The sequence below is a fragment of the Sarcophilus harrisii genome, chromosome 2, assembly GCF_902635505.1.
Source record: "Sarcophilus harrisii chromosome 2, mSarHar1.11, whole genome shotgun sequence".
NCBI classification, from domain to species: Eukaryota; Metazoa; Chordata; class Mammalia; order Dasyuromorphia; family Dasyuridae; genus Sarcophilus; species Sarcophilus harrisii.
The window spans coordinates 371,924,083-371,934,304 of record NC_045427.1 but is presented as its reverse complement, the minus strand read 5'-3'; the positions used below and the strand labels follow the sequence as shown (position 1 = coordinate 371,934,304).

Sequence of the window (10,222 nt, the reverse complement as noted above, 5' to 3'; positions counted from 1 at the left end):
GCATTCCTTCTCATAGCACAGATAAGATAGGGACTTATTTTTTTCTATTTATATACCCACTGTTTAGCACCTAGCACTTTTCCCCCCCTCAAAGAAAAGGGCATCTTTAATAGGCCAAGCTAATTAACTCATAATGGACTACTAAATTATTGGAAAACCGGTATAAAATTTCAAAATAATTAGGAAGAGGGAAGGGTCAGGAGAGAAATATTACCACCCGTTTTAAGATTCTGCCCAGGCTAGTTTATTTGTGAACTCATCAATTTACTTTCTTAGACAATGCTGGCAAATGACTAACTGGAGCTGCTAATTATACAAAACTCAGAAATCATTATCTCCCCTTCAAGCCCTTAATTAGTTGCTCTTAGGAGGTTGTTTTCTTTCATAGAAATCCTCAGACATTTGGCCATATTTTTTGTACACAATTGGATACAAAAGCCTTCTCCTTTGGGTCATTCTCCTGGCTTGCTTTGGGTTTTTAATTCAAGGCGTGGATATTCTAAAGAAAACTCATTGCTATGGAGTCAAATGAAATAAAATTAACAGAATTCAGGCCTAGAAATGGGGACGCTGTTATGTTCTTCATTGTCTTTACAATTCCTACCCATGTTATTATAAATCACCCAAAACCACAAAACAAGGAGTTTTATACTAGTTTTATTTAGCATTTACATTTCAGTTGCTCATTATAACAGAAAGAGAATTTTTGTTTAAAATCACAATAATCAAGTCAACAGGGAGATGAGTAATTACTTTCACTTATCAAGTAGCAAATCCTATTAGATCCTTTTAATTTGCATGATTAGCCACCCAAACCCCTCAGGGAATGATTGTATACAGTAGAGAGAACCCAACTTGGACTAGTAATTATTCTTCATCCAGCAATCAGTTCTTCCCAGTACCAGAAGTTCCATCTTATACCCATTTCAAATCACTCTGCCACTCAGTTTCATGGAGGGGGGAGATTCCTGGGTTTTTCATCACTGTTCTTCCACTAGGATCAAAGCCTTCTGTGCTTCTGATCTCTTTGTAAGCTGTAGAAAATAAAGCAGACAAATTTGACTTGGGCAATTTAGCAAGACATTTCAAATTCAAGCCAGCAAGCATTTGAATTCAGTGGCTACTCTGTCAGACATGGTCAGCATTGTAGATAGTCTTCCCAAAGGAGAACAAACCAAGGGCTCCTGACCCTTTTGGTATCATTTTGTATTCCCTTTAGGAGTATAATGAAAGGCATTCAAGTGCATAAAAGAAAACTGATGGTATGACAAAGAAAACAAATTCCAGGACCAAATGGGATTGTTTTCCTCAGCAGTTAGTTTTTGCAAACACAGTATTTTGTTTTCAATTTTATCATGTCTTTTACTCTAAAGATTCAAGTGTTTAACTGGGCAATTTTTAATTTGTTGGTTTCCTACTTTCCCCCTGCCCCCCCCCCCTCCCCCCCGCCCCCCCCAGCAGCTGTGTGCACAATTCATTTCTCTTATGGAGATATAAAGCTGCTTTGGCTGAATTCCAGAAATGTTTACCTTCATGTAAAGGTGACCCTTTTATGCTTGAGGACCTTAGTCCGAGGTTATGGAATAATGTAAAGTACCTACCTTAGTAACCACCCAGGAGCAGTATATCACAAGTCACCTGAAGTCCAGATACAGGTGCTGGTCCTGGTAGCAAAGAAGAAGGTGACTGGATCATAAGGATCAGAGATTTAGAACTGGAAGGGACCTTAGAGGCCATCCAGTCTAAACTATATAATGTCAGGGGACAGGGACACAATACCAAGAGGTGGAGAAAATAAATATACATGTGTGCACCTAGACTAGGACTAACTTCATATAGGAAGTTAATCCACTCTCAGTGGTGCAAAGCACTATCTAAGGCAGTCAGCCTTGGCACTAAAACAGTGCCATGTGACAAGACCTTGGTGACGACAGTGCATTTCTCTCCCAGAAGTGTAACACCGTCACAGGCATGGTGTTGGCCTGGACAGCTGACAGAAACTGGGTAAAGCCTAAGAAGCAGAGATTTGAGTATTCTTACCTGTGTCAGATTTCCTTCAGAAGGCTAGTCTTTCAAATGGAAGGCGAGTGATATTTACCCCAATACCCATTCCTACAGCCAGGAAGGGATATTTACCTGAAATTCCTTGTCATGAACGATCTCTCATACTTCTCATGGGGGCCACCAGCTGGTTTCACCCTAGGAACACCGGAAAAGAAATTGTTAATTTGGACTCAGGTGTTCCCATTTCCCATCCCATAGGTTAAGTGACTGAGATTTTAACCTAAGTCTTCTGGATGGATTCGATCACCAATAACTCCATTCTAGTTCCACTTCCTAAAATCCTCCTGCTGAAGATGCTCCCTCCAAAATTAATGCCCTTGCTGATCTACGCTTGTCACTGAGCAATGAAGGCAATGTAATGGCAGACTGGTGAGGTTATTCAAATTAGCATGGCATGAACCAGCTCCAGTGTACCACCTAGCCTTGGGCTGCTGCTCTCCCAGCAGTGTAACACTAACCCAGATACAGAACAACTGGGAAGCTGCCTTACTGCTGGAACTGAGGGGGGCAAAGGAGGATCCCACACTAGGGGGGGTTGGCGTGCTGTCTGGGTCTTGCCCAAAGGACTAAGGATAACTGTCAACTGTTTCTTTTATAATGAAGAACATTCCAGATCAGAACTGATCTAAAAATTTCTAGATTTTCTAAATAAGGGGAAACACACAAAAGCTGTTTTTCAGGGTCTCTGTCTTTGTGAAAAATGACCAAGAGGCAGAAGCCTGTAGACCTAAGAAATAAGTGCTCCTGAATACCACTATGAAAGCAGAATTTTAGTAAACTGAACTGGCAGCATCACACAGATCGGTTAGGTGGACAGACTAACAGCCGGCGGGTTAGTTTCTCAAAAAGTGATTACCTACTCCTTTCCCAATTCCACGTTTGATTTTCATTTTTTTTTTGAAGGGAGACATGAATCTGTGATTTCAGGGTGGTATGAGGAGAGACTCCTGGAGAGGAAACTATTTAATCAAACATGATTAGCATTGTCCAAATTCTAAAAAAAATGTAATTGACTTTAAATCCCTCCTCCTCCCCCCCTTTACTTCACCTGGTTAACTCGGGCTTCATTTAAAAAATGAGGGGGAGGGGGCAGTGCCAGACACCTGAGGATTCGATTTATCAGGAACCTCAGGTTAACACCAGTATTTAAGCACCCACTAAGAAAAGCACTAGTTTTAATGGGACAGTTCAGAAAACGCAAAATTTTTACCCTCACGGTCCTTTTATCTTTTAGGAGGGATGACACAGGAAACTATTAATATGCCCCCCCAAAAGCGGTAAGCAAGTGGGAAATAAGAGGGGGATGGGAAGGCTCCAGCAGCAGAGAAGGACTCGACACGTGGGCCTAATGTAAAAGCGCTGAAGGCTACGACACTGTAAGATCCGAGGGTGGGAGCACCCTAGAATAAGGGTTTGTTCCCACCCATGCCCTAAGTTCGCGCTTAGTAACAGCCGGCATTTCTCCGCTTTTTGCAAAACGGGGGGTAGTGTGAGGGCAATGGGAACAAGCCTGGGGATTGCGGAGCCCCCCAGCCCCTGGTTCTGCAAGAAGGAAGGTGCCCCTAACTTTTCCCCGCTGCCTCCTCCGCCTATGTCCCCAGTCTTTTCTCCCTTTAGCCGAAGCTAAAGGCTTCCGGCTCCCCGTAAGGAAGCCATCACTTACCCCCACGTGTGGCGGAGCTCGAAAAGACATGACCTCACCGGCCGAGGCCACAGGAAAGAAAGACCGCAGTGAGGGCTGGGGAGCTCCGCCCCGGCTTCTACCGCAAAGGGGCGGAGCCAGCGGAGGGAGGACCCTGCGTAGAGCTCTGCAGAGGGGCGGGGCCTGAAGAGCAGGGCTCCGCAGGGGGCGGGGCCTGCCCAGGCCTCTGCAGAGGGGTGGAACCCAAGCCCGGCTCTGCGGAAGGGCGGGGCCGGAGCGGAGCTCCGCAGAGGGGCGGGGCCGGAGCGGAGCTCCGCAGAGGGGCGGGGCCGGACTGGAGCTCCGCAGAGGGGCGGGGCCGAGCTTCTCTCGGCAGAGCGGAGGGGCCTAGGGGGCGATTGCAGAAAGCCGGCTCAGCCCCAAGATAAAGAGCAGCAGAGATGCGTCTCGGCCCCGGTGGCGGTGCGCGTGTTTGCGTGCAGCAATGCGAGCGCCCTGGTCACGACAGAGGGGGGGCGCGCAAAAACCTGGGCCAAGTTCCCCGGACCCCAGACCGGAAGGGGACAAAGCCAGAATTGTACAAATGAAAGGGAACGTCCGGCGGCCTCGCGCCCTTCAGCTCTATCATTCCTTACTGCAGGAGAGACCCGGTGTGCTAGAGGTCTGTCAGGGACGCACAGACCGCAGCGTGACCAAGCGGCCCTCAGAGAGCAGCCCCAGGCCGGGAAACCCAGGCTCCGCTTTCACTTCTGGCACTCCGGGCCGCCCCGCCTCTTAGGCCTCCGCCTAACTTTGTACAGACCCGTGGTTGACAGAAAGCGTTTCTGAATGTCGAGCTCCCAAAGCCACGGGAGCACAAGCGCGCTCCTCCCTCCCTCCATTCGCCTATTCATTCAGCCAGGGGACATCTCTCACCCCTGTCCTCGAGCCCTGACCTTTAGCCCCCCTCTCGTCATTTCCACCTCCTTCTCCCCTTCCCCCTTCTTCTAGGCTGTCTTCCCTCAGCATGGGTTCATGTAAATAGCCGCTAAGACTTTTCAGGGAGAGTCCCCATTCTTTTTACTTTCTCCCTATGTCCTCATAGCTGCTCCTAGTTCCCTTGAGGGATCCTCCTGCAACAACTCAAAGGGAGCATCTTTCCTTACAAGCTTCTGTTCTCACAATAGGCTAATTCTGCAAACAGAACTGGAGGGAAAGGACCTTAAGCATCTAGGGGTTCCTGACCAGGGACCCGGATGGATTTCAGTGTTCATGAAGCTGGATGGGAAAAAATAGATGGTTATTTTCATTTTTCTCATCTTCATCCTTTGGGACCTCTCTGTAACCTCTGATACTGTCATTCACTTCTTCTCTATGAAATGCCAGTGTCTTAACATTGCCTTCAGGAGTAAAGACAAAATGCTCCATTTGGCATTTAAACCCTTCATAACCTGAACCCATCCTCCTTTTCTAGTCTTTTTTTTTTTTTAATTTCTTTCATTTATTCAACAGAAAAGAGTACATCTGTGATATTTCCCTTTCTCCTAACTTTTTTTTTTTTTTTATTTAATAGCCTTTTATTTACAGGATTTATACATGGGTAACTTTACAGCATTAACAATTGCCAAACCTCTTGTTCCAATTTTTCATCTCTTACCCCCCCCACCCCCTCCCCTAGATGGCAGGATGACCAGTAGATGTTAAATATATTAAAATATAACTTAGATACACAATAAGTATACATGACCAAAACGGTATTTTGCTGTACAAAAAGAATCAGACTCTGAATTATTGTACAATTAGCTTGTGAAGGAAATAAAAAATGCAGGTGGGCATAAATATAGGGATTGGGGATTTAATGTAATGGTTTTTAGTCATCTCCCAGAGTTCTTTTTCTGGGTATAGCTAGTTCAGTTCATTACTGCTCCATTAGAAATGATTTGGTTGATCTCGTTGCTGAGGATGGCCTGATCCATCAGAACTGGTCATCATCTAGTATTGTTGTTGAAGTATATAATGATCCCCTGGTCCTGCTCATTTCACTCAGCATCAGTTCGTGTAAGTCTCTCCAGGCCTTTCTGAAATCATCCTGTTGGTCATTTCTTACAGAAGAGTAATATTCCATAATTTTCATATACCACAATTTATTCAGCCATTCTCCAACTGATGGACATCCATTCAGTTTCCTTTTCTAGTCTTCTTACACCTTTCTCCTGAACACATACTCTTCAAGATAATGACATTAGCTTCCGGACTGTTCTACATGCAAGACACTCTATCTCTTGTGTCTAATAATTTTCTCTGGCTGTCCCCATGTCTGGAACATTCTTTCTCTCCAACTATTGACCTTTCTGGCTCCCTTTCCATTGCAGATAATATCCTATTTTCTATAAGGTACTTTCTCCCAATTTCAGTACTTTTCTTCTTTTAATTATTTCCTATTTATTCTGCATTATCTTACTTTGTATATATTTGTTTGCATCATGTCTCCGCTGTCAGATTGCATCCTTGAGGTAGGAACTGCCTTTTGCCTCTTTTTGAATCCCCAATAATTAGCACAGTGCCTGCACATAGTAGGCACTTAGTGTTTATTAACTGACTGATTCTCTGTCTACGTTTTCATGACACTTTTCTTTGGTTCTCCTACCTAAGCCTTTCTCAAGTCTCCTTTGATGTATTTTGATACAGTCACCATAAACATCATACAGAACTCAATCTTGGACTCTATTTTCTTCTCCCTCTACACTGTTTCACTTGGTGATCTCATCAGCTCCCATGAATTCAATTATAAATCGATTTATTCAACCCTAATCTGTTTCCTAACTTTTAGGCTTTTATCTCCAACTGCCTAGTGAACATCTCAAATTCTGTGACTTTAAAAGTTTTTCTTTATAATATTATCACTGTACAAAAATGTTCTCCTATTTCTCCTATTTTACTCTCTATCAGTTCTTTTTTTTTTTTTTTAATAGCTTTTTATTTAAGAGTTATATGCATGGGTAATTTTACAGCATTGACAATTGCCAAACCTTTTGTTCCAATTTTTCCCCCCCTTCCCCCTCCCCCCTCCCCTAGATGGCAGGATGACCAATACATGTTAAATATATTAAAGTATAAATTAAATACAAAATAAGTATACATGTCCAAACCATTATTTTGCTGTACAAAAAGAATTGGACTCTGAAATATTGTACAATTAGCCTGTGAAGGAAATAAAAAAAATGCAGGCAGGCAAAAATATAGGGATTGGGAATTCAATGTAATGGTTCTTAGTCATCTTCCAGAGTTCTCCATCAGTTCTTAAAAGTCTTCCTGGGGCAGGTAGGTGGTACACTGGATAGAGCACTAGCCCTAAAGTCAGGAGAATCTGAGTTCATTATCTGGTCTCAGATACTTAACACTTCCTAGCTATGTGACCCTGGGCAAGTTACTTAGTGCCCACAGTGCTCTCTCTGAGTGTAGATGGTTCTCTCCATCACAAGACCACTGGTGCTGTTAGACTTGCAGACTTTTTTTTCCCCCTGAAGCAACTTGGGTTGAGTATAGATCACAACAAATTATTTTCACTTTTGTTGTTGTTTGCTTGCTTTTTGTTTTCTTTCCCATTTTTTTCTTTTTTGATCTGATTTTTCTTGTGCATCATGATACTTGTAGAAACATGTATAGAATTGCATATGTTTAATATATATTGTATTACTTGCTGTCAAGGGAAGGGAATGGGGGGAAGAAAGGAGAAAAAAAATTGGAACACAAGGTTTTGCAAGGGTGAATATTGAAAACTATCTATGCATGTATTTTGAAAATAAAAAGCTTTATTAAAAAAATTCTGCCTAATTACCTCTGGAACTGTCCATTTTAATGATTTCTTATGGCATAATAAAATTCCATCACATTTATATACTACAATATGTTTAGCCATTCATTTTCAAACCTTACCTTCTTTCCAACTTCCCTATTACTGTCAAGGGCACTATCATTCATCCAGTCACTCAGGTTTACAAACTTGATGTTGACTTTTTTAAAATTAGGCAATCAGGATTAAGTGGTTTACTCTGAATCACACAGCCATTAAATGTCTGAGGTGGTATTTGAACTCAAGCCCCCCTGGCTCCAGGGCTAGTGCTCTTTCTGCTATGCCATCTAACATACTCTTGCCTTGCATATCTCTATCTTTCCTGTATATTTCTGTCATTGCATCATCTCTATTATTTGTTCCCTACTGTCTACTCACACAATTGCTACCCTGGTGTGTGCTCTTTCACTTTATCCTTGGTCTACCACAGTAGGCTTCTCATTGATCTCTCTGCCTACTGTCTCTTATTCTAATCTATTCTCATTTAGCTGCCAAAGTGATTTTCCTAAAGCGCAGGTACGATCCTATCAACCTACTCAACCTACTCAAACTACTCAACAAGCTCTATTGGTCCCTTTTTACTTCCATAATCAAATATAAAACCCTCTGTTTGGCACTTTCAGTCTTTTACCACTTGGTCCCTGCCTACCTTTCTAGTCTTCCCTTCTACATATTCTAAAGTCCAGCTACCCTAGCCCACTTCTGGCTCTTTAAGGTGGCACTCCAATTCCCAAATGCCTGGATGGCCTCCAAGCCTGGAGTGCTCATCCTTGCCTCCTGGCTGCCTCCGCTGCCTTCAAAATTTAGTTCAAATCTCACATTTTACAAAAAAGTCTTTTTCCAGCCCTCTTTATCCTCTCAGTTAAGTGCAAAGCTGGAAATTAGGAAGACTTCTTTTCCTGAATTCACATCTGGGCCTCAGATATTGACAAGTTGTGTAACCCTGGACAAATAACTTTTAACTGCCTCAGTTTCCTCATCTATAAAATGAGTTAGAGAAGAAAATAGCTCCAGTATCTTTGCTAAGAAAACCCCAAAAGGGGTCATGGAAAGTAGGACACGACTGAAAAAAAAATGATTAAGCTACAAGGGTTGTTGTAAAGATCAAATCAGATACTCTTTGTAAAGTGTTTAGGCATTATGTCAATATTAGCTATAAATATTGGATATCTAGGTGACTCATAGTGGATAGAGTGCCAGGCTTGGAGTAAGGAAGATTTATCTTCCTGAGTTCAAATTCAGCCTTAGATAGTTATTAGTTGTGTGATCCTGGGCTAGTCACTTAACCCTGTGTACCTCAATTTACTCATCTGTAAAATGGAGTGGAGAAGGAAATGGCAAACTACTCCAGTAACTTTGCCAAGAAAGCCCCAAATGGGATCATGAAGAATCAGATACAACTGAAAACAACCGCCTTCTCTGTAAAATTACTTTCTATTTATATCTTGCATGTAAGTAGTTATTGAGATGTTGTCACTACTCATTAAAATGTAAATTCTTTGAGATTAGGAACTATGCTTTTGCCTTTCTTTGTATTCCCAGGACACACAATGCCTGGCACATGATAAGCATTTAAAGTTTGTTGACTGATTAAGGAGTAGCAAATAGGCCAGAGTAGCTGTATCACAGAATTCATGTTGGCAGTAAGGTAGGACAGGGTTGGACAGGTAGGCAGGGGACAGGTTATGAAGAAGCAGAAAGGGAAAGGGGAAAATAATTTATTAAGTGCTTACTTTGTGCTAGGCACTGTGCTAAGTGTTTGATAAATATAATCTTATTTGAAGAGCTTTCCATGCCAAAGAAAAGACTTTATATCTAATGCTGAGGGTAATATGGAGCCACTAAAATTTATTTATTGGGTTGGGGCTCTATGTCTAGTCAAGTGTAGGAGACCAAAGGCAAAGGGAAATCAATTGATAGTGATAGGTGATGAGGACCTGATCTAGAAGATTGGTTGTGAAAGTGGAGAGAAAGAAACATAAATGAGAGATATAGTGAAGATAGAAACAAGATTTATCAAAAATTTGGGTCATAGCGGAGTGAGAGTCAAGAGTCCAGAATGATATAGAAATTGTGAAATTGGATGATTTGTATCTTTGTAGTGTCCTCGACAATAATGGGGAGACTTGACAGAGGGTTGGGTTTGAGAGAAAAGAGAGTGAATGCTGTTATTGACATGATGAGTTTGAGTACATCCAGTCTAAGGTGAATTAAAGACATTAATTATACAATCCTAGGTTTAGAGTTTGAGGGAATTAGAGATTTAATCATCTCACTTTACTTATGAGGAAGCTGAAATTCAAAGGAGTAAGATGATAAAGCAGGATTTAAATTTCTAACTACAAATTCAGTGCTCTGTACACACTGACCCATGTTCAAGGAAATGCACAGCACTGTGCTGGAAATACAAAGACAGAGAGAGTTAGACTATGCTAAAGTCAGTAATTCAGAAAAAATCTTGAAGATGAAAAGCAATGAAAACAAATTTATTTAGGGTAAAGTTAAAAATTCAGATAAAATTATTTTCTTCTTCTACCTCATTCACTATGACAATGACAATGCTAGTCAGAAATACTGGAACACTAATGCATTGTTGGTAGAGTTTCTAACTGATCCAGACATTTTGGAAAGCAATTTGGAACTATTCCCAAAGGCCTATAGAACTGTGCAAGTGCACTACTAAA

At 41.9% G+C, this 10,222-nt stretch overlaps 1 non-coding gene across 1 annotated transcript; it reads right to left on the bottom strand.

Annotated features, from left to right (window-relative positions):
- Positions 1 to 1,803: 1,803 nt before the first annotated feature.
- On the bottom strand, positions 1,804 to 2,005 carry LOC111721174. Its single transcript, XR_002770504.1, has one exon. It is a non-coding gene; the product is annotated as a small nucleolar RNA SNORA74 (small nucleolar RNA).
- Positions 2,006 to 10,222: the final 8,217 nt, after the last annotated feature.